At 42.2% G+C, this 22,158-nt stretch overlaps 1 protein-coding gene across 2 annotated transcripts in view; it reads left to right on the top strand.

Annotated features, from left to right (window-relative positions):
• Positions 1-1,042: 1,042 nt before the first annotated feature.
• Positions 1,043-22,158, top strand: part of RARB (retinoic acid receptor beta) — a 336,213-nt gene continuing 315,097 nt past the window's right edge. The window contains exons 1-2 of one of the 2 annotated variants that reach the window (XM_075052493.1): positions 1,043-1,090; positions 10,681-10,775. The gene's annotated coding sequence lies outside the window, so the exon portion shown is untranslated. The remainder of the gene's footprint in view (positions 1,091-10,680; positions 10,776-22,158) is intronic. The other variant, XM_075052503.1, reaches the window with a different exon arrangement.

The following is a 22,158-nucleotide window of genomic DNA, read 5'->3' on the forward strand; positions in this document are numbered from 1 at the left end:
CTCCTTCTGAACCGGCTCATCTATTACTGGGTAACGATTTTCCGTCCAGGCAACAGCAAAGCACAGGGCCTATTACACCAGCTACATAAAGTTAAAAAGACATTACGAATAAAACGTTCGCCATGGCTTTTACCAACATTTCTACACAAGACTGCCTAATGCTGACATGCGTTTATTACACTTAATAATGTTTACAGAATTCTTCCTTGAGCTCATTAGAGCTGTCAAAAACCTGAACAGAGCGTGTTTCTGCCCGTGTCCCTCTTGGAAAGGCTCTGCAGTCACTAAGCCCAGATGAACGGCAGCCGAGAGGAGGCTGAAGGCCCCACCGGCCACCGAGCTGCCGCGATGGGAAGCTTGCAGCCGACTGCCCGTCCCGGCCTCGGCATCATCACACCTTTCCTCCCTCTTTCAGAACTTCTCCCCTAGCAGGAAATCTAACATTTCGCACCGCGTGCTCCCGAGCTGCCCGTCAGGCCCCAACGCCTGCGGAAGGCATGACAGAGCCGCTCCAGCCCCGGCATCAAGGCAAGCGGAGGCACACCGGACCCGAGGGGCTCCGGGAGCGCGCCAGGCTGGGAGTTGGCCGAGAGAAACACTTCACCCAGAGGCTGCCGGCAGAGCGGCTGAAGTAAAGAGTACTACTGCGGCGGCTCCGGTTTGCGGGGTGAGGGGGCGAAGCCCGCCCCGCGCCCCTGCCCCCGGGCGCTAGGCAGAACGGGCGACGGGGAGCGGGGACTCCTCTGACCCGGCGGGGCCGTCTTCCTACCCGATTTGGGAGGCGGCTGACAGCGCCCGGGGAGGGGGGCGGCCGTGCCCCCCTCCCCGCCCCGCGCCTGCCCCCGCCGGCCTTCAGAGGGGGGAAAATGGCGGAGGGGGCGCTTCTCCCCGCTCCCCCCAACCCGCGCGGGCGGGAAGAGCCCCGCGCGCCCCCGCCCCCCCCCCGGCGCGCGGCAAGGGGGCGCGCGAGCCCCCGGCGGCCCCGCCAGGGGGCGGGGCGGGGCGGGGCGGGGCGGGGGGTCCGGGGCTGCCGCCGCCGCTGCCGGCTGCACTGGCGGGGCGGCGGCGGCGGGAGCGGGAGGCTGCGGAGGTAAAGCGGAGCCGGCGGCGGCGGCGGCGGCTCTGGGGAGGGCTCCCCTCCTGCCGCGCCGCGTCCGGCGGGGGAGAGGTGGGGAGGGGAGGGAGAGGAGCGGGGCGCGCTGCCGGCTGTCCCCTCGCAGCCGCGGCTGGCGCGGCGCCTCCCCCCCGCGGCCCCTTCCTCGCGTGTCCGTCTCCGTGCCCACGCGGGGGCCGCGCTGCCCCGGCCCAACTCCCTTGGGCGGGCGCGGAGCGGCGCGGCCGCGCTGTCAGCGCGGGGTGGCCGGGCGCGGCGGCGGGGCGCGTCCTCCCGCGGCTCCGCGGGACTCGGGCCGGCGGCGCTCGGCGGCGCGGTAATTGGTTTCGTGTCGAGCCCGTTAGCGGCTGTGATTTCGCGTTAGTGCCTGGGTGCTTTATGCCTTCCCCCTTGCAGACAAAAGCGCACCCGAGACGTCGCCAGGGAGCGATGGGGTCTTGCGAAGTCGCGCGTAGGAAGCGCTAAACTGCGCTCGGGACCCTGACAGCCGGGAGCCGGGGCGAAGCACCCCCCTCTGCCGCTGGGGAGCCGTCTCTTGCTGTCCTTCTCGCCGTCGTTTGCATAAGCGAGTAGTTATTTTGGCGGAAAAAAAATACTTGGTGTGGTGTTTACAGGATTGCTTAAAAGAAGGTAACGGGTCTTGGCGGTGCTTGCTGTAAAAAGTGATTCAGAGTAGGAAAGCGGAATCCCGCCGACGGTGGGCTTGGCTGAGTGGAATTCCTGTGCAGAGAGAGCCACGATGGGCATTGGGTTCTCTTAGCAGGCTGCTTCGTCTTCGCGCGCGTTGAATAGTTATTTACTTCAGTAACTCGGTAAGTGGCCGGGAAGGCGTGCAGGGGCGGCTCTTCTGCTCCTTTTGGAAGGGAAATTCGGTTCCGCAGCTACCCCACCTTCTTGCCTCGCCGAAGGATATTGTTCGGACTTGGTGGCAGCGAGCTCCGTGGCTGGAGCGGGGATTACTTCTGGGTGAGTGAGGCTGGCTGTGTGAGGAGGGTCTGCAGGATCCCTTCTGCTGCCTGCGAGTAAATGATACCTGCTTGACAAATACAACGTGAAGACTCAGCAGTGTGTGTGTGTGTATTGCAGGCTCTGATACGAGGAGGTAATACGAATGCTGTTTATGCAATTCTGGTATTTTCGAGTGGTACGTTGTTGTTTGCGTTTAGAGTGACAGTTTGGTCCTTTGAGTCTGTGGCAGAATTTTGCTCGTCTTCATAGTGTTGATATTTTGCCTTTGGCTGAGACGCACTCAATAGCATTTTAGCAAGCTATGTGTAACAAAATACGAAGGGCTAAATCATTGGCAATAAACACAGTCTAACTTCACACTTTGAAGAGACACAGGAAATAATAGCATGGATTCTGAAAACAAAATACTTAATGAAGCAACACAAAATATTATTGTCCAAGGTCTGTGCTGGATCCAAAGAATGCCCACCACCAGGACTGTACAGCAACAGCCCAAAGAGAAAAAATGCACTGAGACTGTTCTTCGGCTCTTACTCTTGGAAGAGTTCTCATGAGGAAGTGGAGCAAGCACAGGTTAATTATATATGACGTTATGGTTAACTGAAGGAGTTGAATGCCTAGTGCAAGAGTCTGTGCGTGTAAGAGAAGCTGATTTAAGGTAAAGTGGTGTCAGTGTAAATTTAGACCAATTGTGTCATTGTGGTAGAAGTTGCTATGTGGACATCACTTGTTTGCAGTTCTGGTTATGTCATTTGGGAAGAGTTGGAAGCTAAACTGAAAAAACATTGCTCGTAAAATAAGAGCATTTAGAGTTGGTGTGCGTTTTGTTTTGTTTTTAACCAAGAAAAGTGGTTTTGATTTAAAATATTAATTAAATCTTTCCTGTATGAACCAAGCCATGGGTAAGAGCTTGATGTGTCAGCATCTGTCTGCATCTGACTTAATGATCAGAGAAGGTTGATCCTCTGCTTTTTATGTGGGTAAGCTTCCAGCGAAATACATTTTGCTAGATGAAGGGTTGCAGGATTTGTCTTTGTATAGTAGTGTCACAGTGTGAGTAAATGAGAGTGGTTGCCAGTATAGGATCTGTCTCAACCTGGCTTGTCATTATGCTGTGACTAAGGGTGCTTGTGAAGACTGCAAAGGCTGGCTCCAAAGCAGACGGTTGCACTTTGGGGTACCTTGTATCTAGTCTGATTCTCTTCTGCACCTTCTTGCAGAGCTGAGGGGTCTTGCAGTCCACTTGCATTTTCGGGCTAATTCACCCCAATAGCAGTACGGTAAAGGATCTTTGTTACACTTGAAAATCAGGTTCTCTTCAGGTAGGATTGACACCACCAGGGACTGCTTCACCACGATGCCTTTCTGATGTTCTGCTGAAGTAGTTTTGTCTATATGCATAGCAAAAGTCATTAATTGACACTAGCTCATTTCAGGGGTAATGGGTCTCTACTGTGGGCAAAGTGTAGATGGCTCAATATTCTCATATATCCACATTTCTGTAGAATGAAATGAATTATTCTAGCAAATTCCCAATTATGAGGTGCCCATAGGTGTGTACAGTAGGAGTTTGAGCCAGATGTGCCTGAAAGGGACCATGCATTTTCACACTTCTGTCTATATGGATATGGTGGGAGAGGTCTGTAGTATACACAAAGTCCCTGTTGACTTCTGTGGATTTACACATGTAAAATCAGAGTTGCAAGCAGATTCAACCAGATCTGTGCTAATACTTGTATTTCTTGTGTGAAATGCCGGTATTTTCAAGACAAGGATCTAATTTTCCACTACTTTGCACCCCAGGGTGTGATCCTCCTAGTATGTGTTATCAGAGAGGATTTAAAAAGCTGCCACTCCTCAGTGGGATGCAATACGAAGTCCAGCCAGTGTCGTCCAACTGTTACGAGCAGTTACCGTGTGCTTTTTGTCATGGTGGAAGTTTCTCCTAACCCTTCTCAGCTAACAGTTACTTTACACATGAGGGTTTAATACGTTCTTGTCTGTTAATATCTTGTAGCATTGAACTCTATAAGTTATCTGCATTAAATCTGTTGCCTTTGAATATTATTGGCTCTCTCTTTGTTTATATGTTAGAAGGAGACAGTAGCTATTGAAATTCCCTAATATAGCTTAGCTGATCTTAATTATAATAATGGAGTCTATTACAATGCATATTGTAGGTGCAAACTGTTGATAAAGTTTAGGCAAGATATTGGGGAAAAATAAAGTCAAATTTTGTTTCTTTGTAGGTTGTGTTCTAATTAAATATTCAGTATTATAGGAGACAATCTTTGAGTCCCAAGATACTGATGAAATGTCAGTTAAATCGTTTTTCCCTCCTTCAAAGCAATGTGCGGTATTCCATTTGCTACAATACTGGGTAGTCTTTAAGAGTTGAAGAGTCATTTAACTCTTTATTCTCTGTAATCTATAGTTTAGTTCATATTCAAGGTAGATAGATTGGAAAATGCTGAACATGTAGGAAGTACAGACATAAAAAACCAGAATTAGGTCCACTGGGAAAAAGCCGAATGAAATCCAGGGAAGTGTAGAGAATTTGTAGAATAGACATTTACCTATAAGGAGTACTCTTTTTTTAGGAGCTGCTCATGTTAGTGAAAGCAAAAAGAACTTCATTTTATTAAATATTTATTTAGTTTGTTGAAGTAATACTTTGGAGGTTTTTGGATTTATTTTCTACGCCAGCATAACTTTTCTCTACTGTTCAGCTCTTTCTTATATTCTGATGCAGCAAGCTTATTATTGTCAGCTTTGATTACAGCCATATATATTTATTTTTGTAGCGCTTCATAGCAAGTCTGTAGGGCAGTAGACCCTACCATATCACATGTCTAACTTATGACTTTATTTTTCAGCAGTTACAGCAAATCTGCTGATCAGATCAGAAATAAAATTATTTAGATATAATTAAAATATGCCAATATTAGTGAAATGATGAAATGCATATGAGCTCATTCAGTTTCCCTTTTCACTAGATTTTTTTTTTTTTTGGCTATTCTTGTTTTTAATATAGAGGGCAAGCTGTTGCTAATTAGCATGGCACTCTGGAGGTGGTCTCTATGTAAGCTAAATGGAGAGGATAGAATGAAGGGGAAAAAAACCCCAGACCTGGAGAAGTAAACGTGCCAGTCTTGGAGGTGTTAAAAAACTTTGCACATAGTGTGGGTTTTGTCCTTATTAGACAAGTGATGGCAAAACCTTTCCAGGTTACGTGTAGAACTTCAGACCTGAGTTGAATCCTGTGCCGATGTGTGCATTCATGCTGGGTACAGGCAGAGGGGCCTCTCTTGGGAGAGGCTCTAGTTGCTCTTTTACTTCTTGTGCAGTGCTACAGCTTGCCTCCCGTTTAGTAGGCTGGCATGGGGAGTTGGTAGACGGTGGTGTGGCGCTGGGAGCACGTGCATTTCCAGAGTTGCCACAGGCTCACTGCAGAGGTGCCATTAACACTACCACCAGGCAACAGCTCTGGTATGTTTGCCATGGCTTTTCTTTCATGGATGCAGAATATTAGAGACACCTATGTCTGCTACTGTTATTAAATTGCTGAAGGCTTATTTGCTTTGCATATGTCTGTAATATGCAGAATTCTGCTTACGGTATACACAAATGAATATACACATGTATGCATGTGTATAAATATTTCCATGTCTATATGTTAAAACATCATGCTCTTGGGTGAAACTTCTGCAGCTGCTAAGGGGGCAGGTTTTGGATTTGCACAGCATAATCTTAAGGTCTAGGGCTGCTGATTGTTGTTGGAATATTTGGCAGTCATGATTCTGGAGGTTTTAGCTCTTATCTAGGCAGATATGAAAAAGCTGCTCCCTGCGGCAGCAATATGTAGCAAAGTAATAGAAGACAAGCTTTAAATAAATGATAAATTGAATCTTTATTAAACCCATTCTTGCATATGGGAAGCATCCTATGAAGTTCTATAGAAAGCTGCCTTCCTTGGGTCTCTGAATGAAACCTGATTCACCCCCTGCAAGGGCATGCTTTGCACTGCCAGGCCAGGAAGACTGCTGTCTAGCTCAGTACAGGTAACGCATCTTCCTTTTCTCACATCTCCTTCCTCTTGTAACTGTTTAACGTATGTCTGGATTCTCTGCAGATGCTTTGGACTTAATGCTGTCAAGTGAGTGGCGCATTTCATCAAAGTAATGCCGTACACCCTATCTCAAAATAATGATTAGAAATTGTTTTTCTTTAAGAGAGCCCATGGTATTGGTACATGCAAATATTTTAGCAGTAGATACTATTTGGAAATTTAATTTAGCAAAAATCTTAGAAGTAACTAATAAGAAAATCCTGCTCTTTAAAGCTTTCCATCTAGAGTTCAAAGAAAAGTCAAAGGAAGTTACAGATCATATGTCTTTTATTTTTTCTGGGGTCAGCTGCAGGAAGTTGTATAGCTATATTCTAAAGCACATTCAATTTTCTGTAAATGTAGATATTTCTTTGTTTGGTCACTGTAAAAAATGCTGCTCCAGAGTGATCTGTGTTTAGGTGATCTGAGATGCCACTCATGAAAGCAGTGCGTTCTCCTGTTGAATCCTTTGTGCGGCTCCTCTGAGGTCATCCTCAGAACTTGCTCTGAGATCAGAAAGTAAGGTAGCTGATGCTGCTCTGTATGTCAGGGGACCTGTAAAGCAATGCTGTATGATCAAGGTGAAATATGTGAAAGGCTTTGCTGCATTTTCGTAAATAGTTTAAAGAGTTTTAACTCGGAGCAGCCACCTTGTTTCAGCCATCAGTAGATGTTAATATTTTAGCTAAAATATTTCCCTTTTTAAAAATTTGTCAGAAAAAGAGATGGAGTAATTTTCAGGTTTACTGTACTGATTTGCAAGTTTACTGCTTAAGATAGGATGGCCATACCCCATTTCTCATGCAAAATTTGGGTTGACCTCCGTGGCTATAAAATCATGCCCCACTTCTTTTCTTTGTAAGTTTTTCACAAAGATTATTAGCTACAACATTAGCTTCTTGTTTATATTATAGTATTGCCCAAGGGATGTTTGGTGTCCACCCACATCACTTACTTTCTTCCAACCCCTTATCCTTAGGGTATGAGAATTGCAGGAATAAAAGTATATAGTGATTAAAAAGCAATGTTGAATCGGAGTCAGCACTGTGCTCTCGCAGCAATGGAGACTAATGGCACGCTGACCTGTATGAGCAGGACCGTGGCCACCCGGTTGAGGGGGGTGACTGTTACTCTTGATGAAGCTGTGCTGGAATATTGCTGTGTCCAGTCTTTGGCCCCAGTGCAAGAAAGGTAGGAACAAACTGGAGAGAGCCCAGAGGAGGGCAGCTGAGGTGGTTGGGGGCTGGAGCACATGGCATACAAGGAGATGCTGAGGGATCTGCATTTGCCCAGCCTGGAGATAAGAAAATGAAGGTGAATTGCTGCCTTCCATTTCCTGATGGGCTGTTACGGAACGGAGAGAGATGCCCTTCTCTGGGGCATGTAGAGAAAGGATGAGGTGCAGTCGTCACACATTGAAATGGGGAAATTCTGACCGGGCATAAGGAAAAAAATTAACAATGAGAATGGTTATGCTCTGACCTGGGGTCTGTGGAGATTGTGAGATTTGTCCTTGGAGATGTAAAAACTTGACTGGACAAGACTCTAAACAGCTTGATCTTACTTTGAAATCAGCACTGCTTTGACTGGGAATTGGAGGACATGGCCTCTAGAGGTCCTTTCCAGCCTAAATTATTCTGATTCTGTAAGAAGATTTCCCACAGAGAAAATAAGTATCCTAAGAGTTATGCTGAATAGTCTTTTTAATTACTTTCTTAGAAGGGAAGAGCTATTTTTTTGCGGCATCAGAGGAGCCCTTTGTGTAGTACTCACAGCCAACATAGTTTAGAATAAAAATTATTTTGTAAAGTGCACGTGCAAAAGGAACAAGTTTAAACTGTCTGTGGGGCAAAGTGCTTCTGCACCATGCTGCTGCCGTGACTAGTCACAGTCTTGCTGCCGTGTGTTGAGAATAGCTCTGGCAAATAAATGTGAGGCATGTCAGGTGGTAGTCTTTGCTGGACGTGGCTGTGGTTTGTGTAGGTGAGTTCTTCACAAGTCTGGGAAGGTATGTAACACATACTAAATTTGAAATGGCTGTTATAGTTTGGTGTAATAAAAAAGTGCCTTTTTTCTTTTTTTTTTTTTCTTTTTTTTGAGTGACTAATGAAGCTCTCTAAGGTTGATTGTTGACATGTCCTTTGGTCCTGATGTGATGGTCTCCTGTGAGAGTACTTTTCGTTGATGGACTGGCTCACTTGTTAGTTGTGGCATCATGTTTGACCATTTGTGTTTTGTAATATACAGCTTGGATATAAGGTGGGCTGTTTTTCTCAAAGAGTTGTTTCATATTTCTCAGAACTAACTTTGTGCTAAGGCAGACAAAATATCAGCACTTCTTGTCTTGGGCATCTGGTGTGAGGTCATAATGACATCACCAGGAATCCCCATGGATTTGGCCTTAAGACTTCAGTTTCTCATCGAGTTAGTGATGACCAAATAATCTATGTTATGTGAGTTGTAATTCTGCCAGCAGTATTTGCTCAAGCAGTATCTCACTGAAATAACATGAACTTTATATATCGATGCCTGTATGTTCAAATTGGAAAATTCAGTAGTGGAGAACGAGTTTATTTCTTATGCTGTATGTCTGTGTGCATACATGCTTACTTGTGGGAGAAGAAGGGAGGAACATATCCACAGTAACCCCCCTGCTCCTCCCCAAAACAATTATGTGCTTGTTTTTTTGCAAATGACATTAAATGCCTTTTACCAGTACTTGAGTTAAATATGCTAGCTGTATTCAGTCTTAAAAGTTAAGATTCTTGTTCAGCTTTTCAGAAAGACTGTGCGGAGACAGTATATACATATCTATATATATAGATATAATCAGCAGCAGTGTAAGTAGATACTATCAATCCAGGCTGCTGTATTTTCTCTGTGGGCCACATTGAGCCTGGCCTTCCTGCAGAGGTACAGTGGGCTTGTATAAATGCTTGAATGAATGCTGTCGGCACTCTGTAGGATGCATAGACTTCAGAGGCTTTTCTCTCCAGGGGCTGCCTACCTGTTCAGGCCACAGGATGGGAATCGAGGAGGCATGTTAAGGAGAGCAGGCTGTTGCTCAAAAGGGTATCAGGCAGGAGATACGATATCTTGTACACCCAACAGGGAAGGGAAGCTGCGTTTTTTTGCTTTGGCCCTTACCTTCCTTGAGTCCTGCTTTTGTCTTTAATATTCTTAACTATATATATATATATATATATTTTTTAGCATTGAGATTCAAGCTTTTCAACTCTAAGGCTTCCAAAAGGACCTGAGAGTGACTTAGTAATCAGGAGGTATTAGCAATTTTGAATCCCTTTTATCTGCTCTGTGTATTTACATCATACTCAGGGTGTGTTTTCCAGCATTGTACACATATAAAAGGGAAAGATGATTTCTTTAATTTTTAAATGAAAGCTGAAATGCATGATTTGTTATTGAGGAAGCATAAGAAAAAGGCCAAATATCACTAGATTCAGATCAGAAATACGGGAGCAGCTCTGCTGGTTCTAACAAGATTGCGATACAGAAATAGCTTTGCTGGCGGATCTGCTGTTTTATTCAAAATCAGTCTGGGTTTTTTGATTGGATTTTACAACCAATTTTGACAATGTTAAGTGTATATCTTTGATTTAGACTATTTCCTGATTTGGGAAGCCAGTAGAGAAGTGTTTTCAAAGTAATATTAGGAGTACTAAGGGCTGGACAGGCAGGGATGCTTTGTTAGTTCAACACTCACTGTTTTGTGCTGCTGATGTGGGAAGAGAAACACAAATTGTCTTTTGTGGCTGCAGTTCCTGCACTCTGGTAGAGTCTGTCTGAGACCAGGCAATTCTCAGTGGAAGATGAAAAAGACCAGTACAGAGCAATTTCTTTTTCTCTTTTTTTTTTTTCTTTTCTCTCTTGACTTCTTTCTCTCTTGTCCTGCTTTTCTTGTTGGGCAGGAGTGGGTTGACAGAAGCAGTGCCTAGCTGCATCAAATGGATTCGTAGAGGCCATGTTATTGAAATCACATTTCCGTTTTTTGAAAAGGGAGTAGAATTTTCTTGTGTCAATGGTTCAGCTGCAGAGGTATTTCAGCTTTTATTTTTTTCTTTCTCCCAAGTTAAGTTGACTTAACTGGGAGAAGTTAATTGTGTGTGCTCAGTGTTACTGCAAACACAGTTGACCAGCCCTGGAATTCCCTTGGGTGCTCACATGGAATTTTGGCATAGACACCTGCTTCTTCCTTGAGCTGGAACTGAGGAGAGGGTCAGAGTTGCAATTGATAGGGGTGCTCAGTGGGAAGAGGAAGAAAGGAAGCATGTCACAAACCTGAGACGCTCTCATTCAGAGACTTCAGTGAAGCAGGGCTCTGGTTTTGATTTGTCATTTGTGGATATTGGAGGTAGCATTAAGGTCTTCCCTGATTTTGCCCTGAGTGTCATTGTTCTGGTCATGAGTATGTTTGTCTTACTCCTTCAAAGCTTCACTTCGTAACTGCCTTTTCTCCTTACTCTTCCAGGATGTCAAACTGGCTTAGGTCTGTGAAGACTACTCTGGTGTCAAGCTCCCTCTGACTTGCCTCCAGTTCTCAGGAGCAAAGGTACAGTTACAGGGGTAAGTTAAAATCCACTCACAGAATCCCCTGAAGGAAATGAGGACTTTAATTAGTGCCCTCTCCTTTTCATGGCAGTCTCTGGTAGTTTGGTCCATGACAGCAGCCTATCAGTGATAGGGAAATCCAAAAGAGTGGAGTCACTTTGAAAATGTAGTGAAAAGTTAATGAATAGAATACTTACAGGGAAAATACCAATGCAAGCTGTGTCAGGTAAGCACTTTAAAAGTGAAAAGTGCCCCCCTGTTGGTTTGTTCTCCTTTTAACTGATCTCTTTGAAAAATCTAATTGGAATCACAGTTGAACTACCCTGATAAAATATGTTTTTGGTAGATAAAGTTGAGATAATACACATTTAGCAATTGGGAGTGTTGCTGGAAATAGTAGGCACATGTAGAAATGAACACAAATTCCCATTTCTTGTTTCATCCTAAGGGCAAAGTACCCTTGGTGGAAAGCCCAGGGGACCTATATAGTCATTAGCAGATGGAGGGGGACATTAATCTTCTACCCACAAATCTGCCCCAGCACATAAAGCAGGGAGCGTCTGTTGTGAGGATTGCTAGAGGTTGTATTAAACATGATAGTATAGTTTATAATCACAGTGCCAGTCACTCTTGCTTTTCATTGCTGTGTTTTCTTGGTACTCTGTGTCTCTGGATTTCACTTTTTCTATTGGTGTATAATGGAGTAGTGACAGTGCTTCTGCTTCTTGAGATGTTGGCAGAAGCTTCTTCCAACACTCTTAAAAAATCTCTTTCTTGCTGTAAGCACCAGAATATGTTAGGATATACTTTAAGTACTTTTTTGTGCATAGGGAGAAATGTATGATTTTTCTGTGTCATTCAGTCTTTCTCATTTGGCAGTAAGCTAGGAGGCAGGCATGGTTAACGAGGTATCTCAGCAGCGCATTTTTATGGGAGCATAGTTTAAGGTTAGGAGTATGTCCAGTCTCCAAACTGCCTAGTGAGCATTCTGTATTTGGAAACAAATGCCATCTGGCAGTGGTTAAGGAGTGCATGCTTATTCTGCTCATGATAGCCAAAACATGCTCCCTGCTGTGTGCTTTTGGCAGCTTTGTGCTGGCAATATGTCTCAAATGCCAGTTGCATGTCCTCCTTTCTTCCTCGTAAGTGTGTCCCGTAAGGCATGATTTAGCCTAAATAAAAATGTGCCTCTGTTAGACTTGGTAACATATGGAAAGAAAGAGACTGCTTGTTTTAAAAAATCAAAGTCTTTCTGAAACACCTGTAGTACATTATTTCCACTGTGGAAGTAAAAAGATGATTATCATGTCTTCCTATATTCCGTTGCAAATTGGCCTTAAATTCCTGAAGATTTGATGATTTTTGTGACACCAATTTGTAGGCATGCTACACTGAAAAAAAATGTGTAATTTATTCTCAGAACTCTGGGTGGAATTTCAGTCCTAAAGTAGCTGCATATTAAGCTTATTTGAAGCTCTAACTCTACTTATCTGTTCAATGTATTAATTACATTCATGATCAAATTTATCACATTAATTTGTGGTCTGAACATATAATCATCACCTCTTATATTTCTTCATATTTGTTGAATTGTTTTAAGTCAGTAAACGTCTAAAATAAGCGTTACATTTTATTGAAAAGATACCTTATGTGTAGGCAGCCTGACTTTTACAATCAAGTGTTGCAAATGTGCTTAGTTGAATTATTTGAAGCAGTTTGTGCATTATGGTACATTGGATACAAATTCTTAAGCATCTGAAGGTAAGTAAATCCAGTCTATGTTTCTTTGTCATTTTTATCTTCAGTAACAGTTTAGCAGGCTAAAAAAAGCACAGTTTAAAAAAAAAAAAAAAGCTAAACAAAACAGTGAAGCTTTTTAGTTAAGTGCAACTGCATTTAAGATCCAGTCAACCATAGGCTAAGTAACCTGTGCTTAGAACTTGGCTTTAGAAATGTTTACGTATTTAAGCTCTGTATTGCTTTTTCTTTGAGATGATCTTACACCTCCTTTGTTTGCAGCAGATCTTACTATTTGGCAAGATGATAATTCTCAAACAATTTCAATGTCTTTTTCTAAACCAATGAAATTCTGTTGAGATCTGATAAGATATGGAAGTTTAAAAATCAGTTTCTCTTCTCTAACCTGTGTTCATTAGGAGAAAGTTATCACTTTGCCAGAATCATGAGCTTTCCCAAAGTTGGGATTACTCAACCACTAAAGAAGGGGAGGAACAGTACCCATTGGAAAATGCTAGGTTTTTGGTTACCCTGCTTCCGTGTATCTGTTGAAGCCTGCCTGTGGTACCTGATTTAATGCTCCTGTTGCCCACTCTGCTTTCACAGTAAGAACGAACAATGTGCATTTCCTGGGTAGGAGGTAAAAAAAGAGGGCCTTACTGTAACCCGTTCCTCAAACCCATAAGCTTACCTCAGCAGCCTGATATCATGACAGCTTTCTCTCTCTCTGGCAAGAAGGACTCAATTCAGTTGCTTTTAATAGCTGATCTAAAATGGTGCAGATTTCCTTTTAAGTTCTTTGTTGCATCCATCATCCAGCTGTATCCTGGATATCCAAGGACGTGGACACCTATGTCCAGGTACCTGAATACTTTCATGGTTGTCTGTGCTATAGTGAAGTTGAGAATCAAATCTTGCTGTGATCTGTGTTGAAGGAGCAACGCTGCATATTGGTTAACTTATTCATGCTCTAAAAAAACCTTGGGTATGACGTGCAAAAAAGGTATTTTAGAAAGTAGGTTGCAAAATCAAACCCTCAGAAGTTGTGAAATGTCAGATTTATGTTATTTTTTTCTGTGCCTGTAATTGATGCAGGAATATAGATCTTGCAACTGTAATTTGATCATATCCTAGCCACCTGAATTGGATAACTCTTACATTAAAAGACGCGTGGCATGGTCATGGTATTTAGTAAATAGCTTGGTGGCAGTTGTGTGTGAGGAAAAACAGTGTTCACAGAACAATTCATAGAATTTGATGCTAAGTTGTTATATACATGTAGAAGATAAACAGAATTGGTTCAACAGAATTTAAATTCGATGTCAGCTAAATATATTTGCGTTATATAAACTTAATGCAGATTCAGACCTGCAATAAGTAAGCATGTTTAACATGATTGATTTCAGTGAAGTTTCTCCCATTTATGCTGGTGTCGAATTCTGCCTCTAGTCAAAAGGAAATTTTCTAAAAGTTCTGCCAACACAGTTTTGTCTCAGAACAGCTCTGAGGCTCGCCAGCAGTGTTATTTCTTTTGCGTTGTAGGAGCAGCTCTAGTTACATGCCAAAATATAGTCTTATTTTTAAACTGAAAAATAAATGAAACCTATGTAGAAATGGAAACTTTATTGAATGCCAGATTCTGACCACGTTACTCCCATTGGAACCACTAGGACCACTTTTGCAATCTGCTCTGTCTTTATAACGTTAAGAGGTATTTCACAATGTGGGAAATACTGGAAAAAATGAGTGCAAGAAGGGCAGGAAACATGCCAATGTCCATGTCTTTTTTTAAAAAGTTATTATAACCTACTTGCTGAGATGTGTTTTATGCAGATATCGGATTTAACCAGGCTTCAGTTGTGGCCAGCCAGGGTCCATTTCAAAAGTGTTATTTTATAGAGAAGAGGCATGTCGAAAAATTTGGGTACCTAAATATTTTCAACTTAATCATAATTTCACGATTTTGGCCTGTTTTTCTAAGACAGTAAGACTTAAGATCTGGGAGGCTCTGTCTGTCAGGCTTCTTTCCTTCCCATTTTCGTTAATTTTTAAATTTCTTGTCCAATGTAAGCAGAATTTTAAAAAGTTAGTTCCAGTAAGATAGGGGTTAAAACAGATGGAGGGATTTGGGAAGGAGAAATACAGTACTCAAGAAGAGATTGGTTTGCTCTAAGCATATCATCCTCAGATACTAACCCTAGTGAAAAAGGCCCAGATGTTTTGCCTCTAGCAGCGTACAACCAGTCAAATCCATTGAGGGCTCTGAGAAGAGACTCTAGCGATTTTGGGCAGTCGTTGACTTTCAGCTTGTGTGAAAAGGATAGAACAGGTATGCTATCTCATCATCCTACCGTAAAAGGCAGAAATTTGTGTTATTAATCCAGAAGATGTTCTGAGTGGATTTCATGACGGTCTCAACTTGGTCGTGAGCTGAAGTCTTCAGAGCAGTTACAGGGGTAAGTATAACCAAGCTGAGCTCTGCAAGTGTGGTGAATGCTAAAGGAGACAGCATTTTGAAAGTGTATTCAGCCAGGTAGTACAGATTAGCAAGAAGTCTAGTAAGACCTGAAATGTTCACTAGTTTTGATAGCTGAACAGTTGTTCTTGATATACTGCTAGACAGCTGTGGTCCTGCTAACCTGAGGCTTAAGGATAGCATATTGCTTAGCACAAGTCCTTGTGTGTTTGACAGCAAGTTGTTTATAGACCAGTGTGGCTGGGTGGTGTTACACTGTTGACACTCAAAATTTTTATCACCACTTGTCAATGATGAATAGCATTATTAGCAGTGTACCCGCTATGAATGCGTAGTATTTGAGGCTGAAGTTAATTCATAGGATTACAACACAAAGGCCGGTCTGATGAAGTGCCCTTCCGACCCTGTTCTTTCTTGGTATTGGACTTTCATTAGGTTCTAATCTGCAGAGCAAAAGCTCTTATATGAGGAACTTGATTCACCTTGGGCGATGCATAGTCCTTTTTAGACTGGAAAACGGGCATGATGGGTTTGTGTTCTGAGCAGATAGCCCTTAGCTCAGATGACAGATCTTGTGCATAGGCCTCCTGCTTTGCGCGTTTACACTGCTTTTGGGGGTGGAGTTGTAGTACTACTTCTACTTGCAGTTGTCTAATACTTGCTACTTTTATCTCGATTCCTAAGTTGGATCTTCACTTTGTACCTAAAGGGAATTAATAATCATCTTCTGTAGGCTTTTGGCAGGGCATGGTCAGCTTTAGGGATCTTTGACTATGGTAATGTCATTGGCAAAAGATGTAGCTTGACATAAATTGGATTTCCTATTTTCTGAAGCTTGAAGCAACCTGTACCTTTGAGTTTTAGAAAGCTGATGAAGATTAAGGGCATAAAAAGGTAGTTAGACACTAAGCTTTCACTGGCTGTATGTGGTGCATAACTCCTATTTGTATCTCTGCAAATCTTAATTTTTCCTTGGTGTGTCTGGTGGGTGTTCAAGGAGGCAGCAAAGAAGCTGCTTTTGACTACTTGGTTCTGTAATTATAAATACACTGACTTTGGTATGAGAAACATCAGACAATAAGTCTTGGTGATCGTGAAGTTAATTCACTTTTAGAAGTTCAATAATTCATCTAAGAAGTGTCAGCAGCTGGGTCTTGTTAATGGTAAGCCTTTCATTTCTGTTAAATCAATTGTGAATAATAGAATCCTTCAGAGAAAAATGATGAAGTAAGCATTGATTTCCAAATTGGGTGTCTGATATTGGAGCATTAATAAAATCTAGAGCAAGCAGGCAACTAGGACCTCATACACTCTGATCACCTAAGTAGTAATCAGGGAAAATCAATGATTTTTGTGTATGGTGCTAGATCTGTTAACATTTCATCTGTCGCCATTCATCATTGTGTCTATAATTTCATTTTTATAATTGTTTTGATTTTGGGGGGCTTAATAGTATGCATTGAATCAAGCGTTTACCATCAAGCTTTTGTGAAACAGAAGTGGCATTGCGGCATTGTCTACTGTTTACTAGCTCTCTGTCTTGAGTATTCCAGGCCTTTCTATAGTGGTGGTCAAAGTAATGCCTATGTGTTTTCAAATGAGCTTCAGTCTTCTTAGAGGAGTTCCAAGCAGACTTCGTGGAGTCCTCACAGCTGCAAGGAGCCGTGTTGCTCGCTAGTATGTAGTCACATTCAGTCTCACCAGCAGGGCTGTTACGAACATTTCCAGTAATGATGGTAAAACTCTGTCAAAGGAGAGCAGTTGTAGAGAACACGTTCAGAACAGTCAGGCTCCTGGCATGGCTTCCTCTGCAACATCTTCCTTGGACTGCTCCCCAGCTACACCTTCTGGCTCCGTGCGCTTTGTTCCAGGCTGTCCTGTCTTGTTGCAGAGGGCTGTGACTGTCTGGATGTGTCAGGGGAGGAGATGGATGTGGACATGGCCAGATTCTGGCCTTTGCTGCCTTTAACGCAGAGGACAAAGATTTTGGTGACGGGAGCATCAGCGAGAGACCTGAGAGGGAGTAGCTGATGGTAGAACGTCCCACCGAGGCGTGGAGGCCGTAGGCTTTTGTGGATGGGATACCTGTATGCCTTGTACTTCCAGCCTCAGAGTCGGTGAGGTTTTGTAATGCAGCGTGAAGGTTACAGACTTGTGGGTGTGGGGTTTATTTTCTTTTATTATTTTTAATTCTATTTGGAGGCTGGGTTCAGTGTAGCATTCGCTACATATCAAGGTGCCACGCTTAGATCGCTGGTCGGCCCGGACCAGGGAAAGAGACAGATAACACACGCAGTGTGAGCGCCAAATTCCACCTTTTATTGCGCAGTTAATTCCTTTTATACTAACAAGGGGAGGTGGGGTTACAGGTACATCACAAGGCTGTGACTAACCCTCTAACTTTCCGTGACATCGCGAGATCTTCCAAACGCTGAACTCTACAGTTCAGTGCTTTTGTTTAGAGCTCCTAGGCACTGGCTTTTTCTGGCCATATTGTGCTTACCAGCAATCTCATTTTGTTCAAAGCTGTATTGAATTTGTATGGAAACCCACATACAATCAAATCTGCTTCCTGTTGAAGTCAATGGGAGTTTAGGCTAAAACTGGACCAGGATTTGGCCCATAAAGCATAGCAAGAAAATTTAACAGTTATAATAAAACTCTTAAGGCAAATAAAATGTTCTAGCAGGTGTTCATAAATGTGCTTTATGCTCATAGACTCTGTTAAATGTTAATACTAAGGTCCTGCAGAAGCTGCACATAAGGACTGTGTGAAGGAAGCAAATGTCTGTTAAATGTGCTGTGCAATATTGTAGCAAAGGTGGGTGGCAGTGCAATGCCACGCTACCTATTAGACTGAAATATGAAAGCTATTAGAGATTCTGCTGAATTTTCATTTTGTGAGGGAGTAGTTTTCAAGAGAGAACATATATAAAAAAGCCATGTGTTGTGCAAAAGTAGAAGCGTCTTTGTCAGTGTATGCAGTTTTCTTGGATGTATGCAGAGCTTATTAGGGACAACTGCTAACATACTGTATTAACAATAAATTTAAAATAAGACAATACTTGCAAGGAAAATAATAGCTGAAAAGCAGCTATTTATTTTTTGTATAATTAATTTTCTTCGAATTAGGTCTTTTTTTTTTCATGCCTTAGATGAACCCCCAGGCAGAAGTCCTAACATGATCCTAAATACATTTTGAGCATAATAGGTGTTGGCAGGATTTCATATTTAGATCTCTGTCTTATACTAACTCTTAATATTTTTTCAATCCATCACTTCACCATCAAAGCACTACTTCATCAAAGCACAGTGAGGTCCGTTTCAGATTTCCAGGAGCTTTCTGGCCTTCTTTCTGGCTTCTAGGGGAAGCATTTGTTGGCTTTTTCAGCAGGTTTTGCAGCATGCCCTGAAAGCTGGTAGCTTGTACTGGCTTGGTTTCTTCTAGCAGTTAATTTCATTAGGATTCAGGTCAAACCCATGGGACAAAAAAAAATATCTGTGTGTACTGGAGTCAGTTCCTAAAATGACACCATGAATGCAGCAGTCATTGTTAGAATGTGTTTTGTTGGTGTTTGATTAATTGACTGAGTTATCATCTCATCAATGCTCAGTCATTGTGTGGCAGGATAAAAGCAACCACATATTACAAAGATACTCTCTTTCCCAGTTAACTTAATTTTCTGTGCTAAAAGAGAATGCATTAGCTTGGAAAACACTAAGATGGCTGAGTGAGGAGAGGTCTTTCACACGACATTTAGATCTATCAAGTTAGAAGCATCGCAGCTGCCCTTGTAGCGCATGCCGCTGTCAGAATGTCCACATAAAGTCAGAAGGACTCTTCCACTGTTGCCTTGGTCTTGTCCTCAAGTGTTTGTCCCTGCTGTGGCAGTGCTGGCATTTTTTTTTTTAGCTGATGGGGCAGGGGTGTCTCAGAAAACTTGCTTTGTTCCACCTTGTCGTGAAAAGGGTCGAAGCATGGACTTAGACAGAGAATTCTCATCACTTGCTTCCCGAGCAGTCTCAAACCACACCTCACAGGGTGGTGTGACCTCTGAGCTTTCTCCTCTGTAGTTGTGCTGCACTAGTGTGCTTACGAATTTTCAGACCAAGGCTGAAGATCATCCTCAGCTAGCAGACTGGGAGTTCCCACACATAGTAGAGTCTCTTTTCTTGTAATTCTTCTGGGACAAGGAGGCCTAGTAGAGAAGCATGGTGGGGAAAGACTAGGAATTGCTTTTAATCAAGTGGAAACTATGTCAGTACTTCCCTTGTAAGTTGTGGCACTTATAGAACAGTGATATTCATGCAGAACTTTTAATCCCTGCGGTACATTACAAATGCATTGTGTGAGGATTAATTGTTAATTGAGGCCATTATTTTATGAGTGGACTATTTATATAGTAAAGTTATTTGAAGTAATGGGCCATGAATGCATTTTGTTTATTAACGTCCCCAGTGCTCATTCTTCTATATCTTTTCTTATCACAGTGCAGTAGTTTTGAAGTGGAAGGCTCTCCAGTGGCTTTAAGACCTGCAACATATAAGGTGTGTTACTTATAAATAGTTTTCTTGATTTCAAGATATGCAGCAGCATAGAGTCAAAGCCTTTGGAAGACTGAGCTTTCAGGTGACTTTCTACCTGAGGGGAAAAAAAAAATAGAAGAAAAGGATATTTTTTTCCCTTTGTGTAAAACTTGCTTGATTCAGGTATTTAAATGGTCTTCTCCATTCTAAAGATGAGAAAGTAGGGTAAGGAAAATGATTTGCGGTGTCTGGGATTATGAAGGGAAGTCTGGCAGACAAGGAAATTAAATTGAGATCCCCTAAATGTCAGGCTAGTTCCATAACTACTAGAATATCCTTTCTTTCTTTTCTAAAATATCTGTCAGAAATGTTTAGTAAAGTTTAGGTTTTGTAGGATTTCCATAGGACAACTGCTCTGTGGCCCTGAGGGTGCAAATACCCACAATTTGTATAAGTTCATCACCCTTTGAAATTGAGAGTACTGTATCTGTTATTAAATCTGGAAGAAATACAGTGTCAAGCCAACATACTTGTAATAATATTTTGGATTTCCTTCTCTAATTGTTTAATGGAATTAATATGAACGTTTTGGCTATAAAGTTGGACAGCTGCAGCAGGATGTGATTTTTAACTGGCTCTTCTTTCAACACATTCTGGCAAACTTTACGATATGCAATGTTATAAAAGTCCCATTTATCTGTCACGTAGCTTTCCTGCACTTCCTTTGTTTCCAGTTATTTATCTATTATTGTTTTTAAAGGCCAAGTTCAAATTGTTCTTCAGTTCTCAGTTATGATAAAATGCAGTGCAAGGCAAAACCCTTGCATGCCACCTTCCCTCTCATCAAAGATGCTGGGACTTGTGCATGAGCGGTGTCTACCTGACGAACTGCAGCACTAAGTGATGTAGTGTGTAACTATACTACCTGTCTGTTCATCACATCTTGTCGTGGTTTCCTGTATGTGCTGAGAGACCATTTCTGCAGTTCAATCTCTTGCTTGTTGCATCCAAACTCCGTTTCAAATACTTTTTGTCCAAGTAAGGAAAACTTGAGGAAGTTGCCCACAGATCCGTGCTAAACTCTCGTTTTCCAGTAGAAACTGTTGTGTGTTTTTTTGGGTTCTTTTTTTTTCTTTTTTTTTTTTCCTGGCCTGTTATGTGCTTGTGAAATTCTGTGAGCATTTATCGTTTTTTGATATGTTACAGTACGTTTAGGCTCTGGACTGCTGAGCATTGCCAAACGAACACAGCAGAAAGAGTCAGCTGTTCATAAGGAGGGAGTATTGTATTTATATAATAATTGTATGCTAATAATATAGAGAGAGTATATGACAGTTTAATGAGGTTTAAGTACCATTGGGTTGACCTGGCAATCTGTAGCGCTCACCGCAGCATGGCCATTACCTCGCCTGTGTTGTTTTGTGCAATTCTGGAGGCAGCAGGTAGGAGAGCCATCGTCACAGCAAGCTCCAGGGGAGGTCAGTTGCTGAGCATGCCAGCGGGACTGCGCCAAACATTACATTTTGTCTCTACAACTGGGACAGGTTTGGGCACTCTAATCAATTACGAAATTGAGTATTGTCTGTTTTCTTGGAAGATGTTGCTTTCTACCCCTTGGTAATCGTGTGGTGTCCAGAGTTGCTTAGCTTGGTAAGCTTTCAGGGCTTTTGCAGGCCACCAGGTTCAGAGTCTGGAGTCAGCTGGCTATAGCGAGCAAAGAATGGTGATAAATGATAACTTGAAAAAACCCCCACATGTGAGAGTCCTGAATAAAGCCAAGATTAAAGTAATTTATTCTGGATGATTTTAACAAAAAGGCAGCTCTTATGATTTTAAAAGAATACCGTATAAACTCATCTCCTGAAGATAAAAGCTATCAAGCACAAAATCATGATATTATACCAGATACCAATTACTGCAGTTTCTTAATGTGTTTGTGTTTTTTTGGTTTTGCATTTATTAAATATTTAGAAGTTCAACTGTAGATATTTTTAATCAAAATCAGAATCTTCTCACAAAATGGGTGATTACATCATTTGCACATTTATATTGTAAGACATTTTAACGATATAAGCATTTTTTCATTTAGGCAGCAACCATAATAAATTGAAATAAAATTCAGCCTTGATTGATGTTCTATGTGTCATGTACAGGGCAAGTCCCATCTATTAAATGTGGTTTGCCAAGGCAGCAATATTAGTAGCATTTGAATGTTTTTCTTATTAAGGAGAAAAATGGTCAGCAACATCAATACCGTCTGCTCCAAAGACCATGGTAAATGGAAACTGCCTGCAGCACATTTGAATTCCTCACTGTATTTGGGATGAAGGTACGATGCAGGCAGTGAGATTTTTTTTTTTCTCTTGAAAATTAGGATAGACTATTACAGTTCTTAGGATGAAAGAGAGAGGCTGATTACAACATAATGGAGTGTACCGTATTCATCTCTTTGAAATATGACCTCACTCGGCCTTTTCCATTTTACAATCGATTCTCTCATTCCCTTAATGAACCTGTGCGTTCATGAGTCTTCCTTGGAAGTATGCACATGAAGTATTACAGTAGCAGAGAGTAATTGTCTGACAAGCAAGTGCAAGTAAAGTGTCTCTCTTGTAGTCTTGTTCAATAACATTATGGACCGTTAATACATCGCATCAG

This window comes from Buteo buteo, chromosome 2, assembly GCF_964188355.1.
Source record: "Buteo buteo chromosome 2, bButBut1.hap1.1, whole genome shotgun sequence".
NCBI classification, from domain to species: domain Eukaryota; kingdom Metazoa; phylum Chordata; class Aves; order Accipitriformes; family Accipitridae; genus Buteo; species Buteo buteo.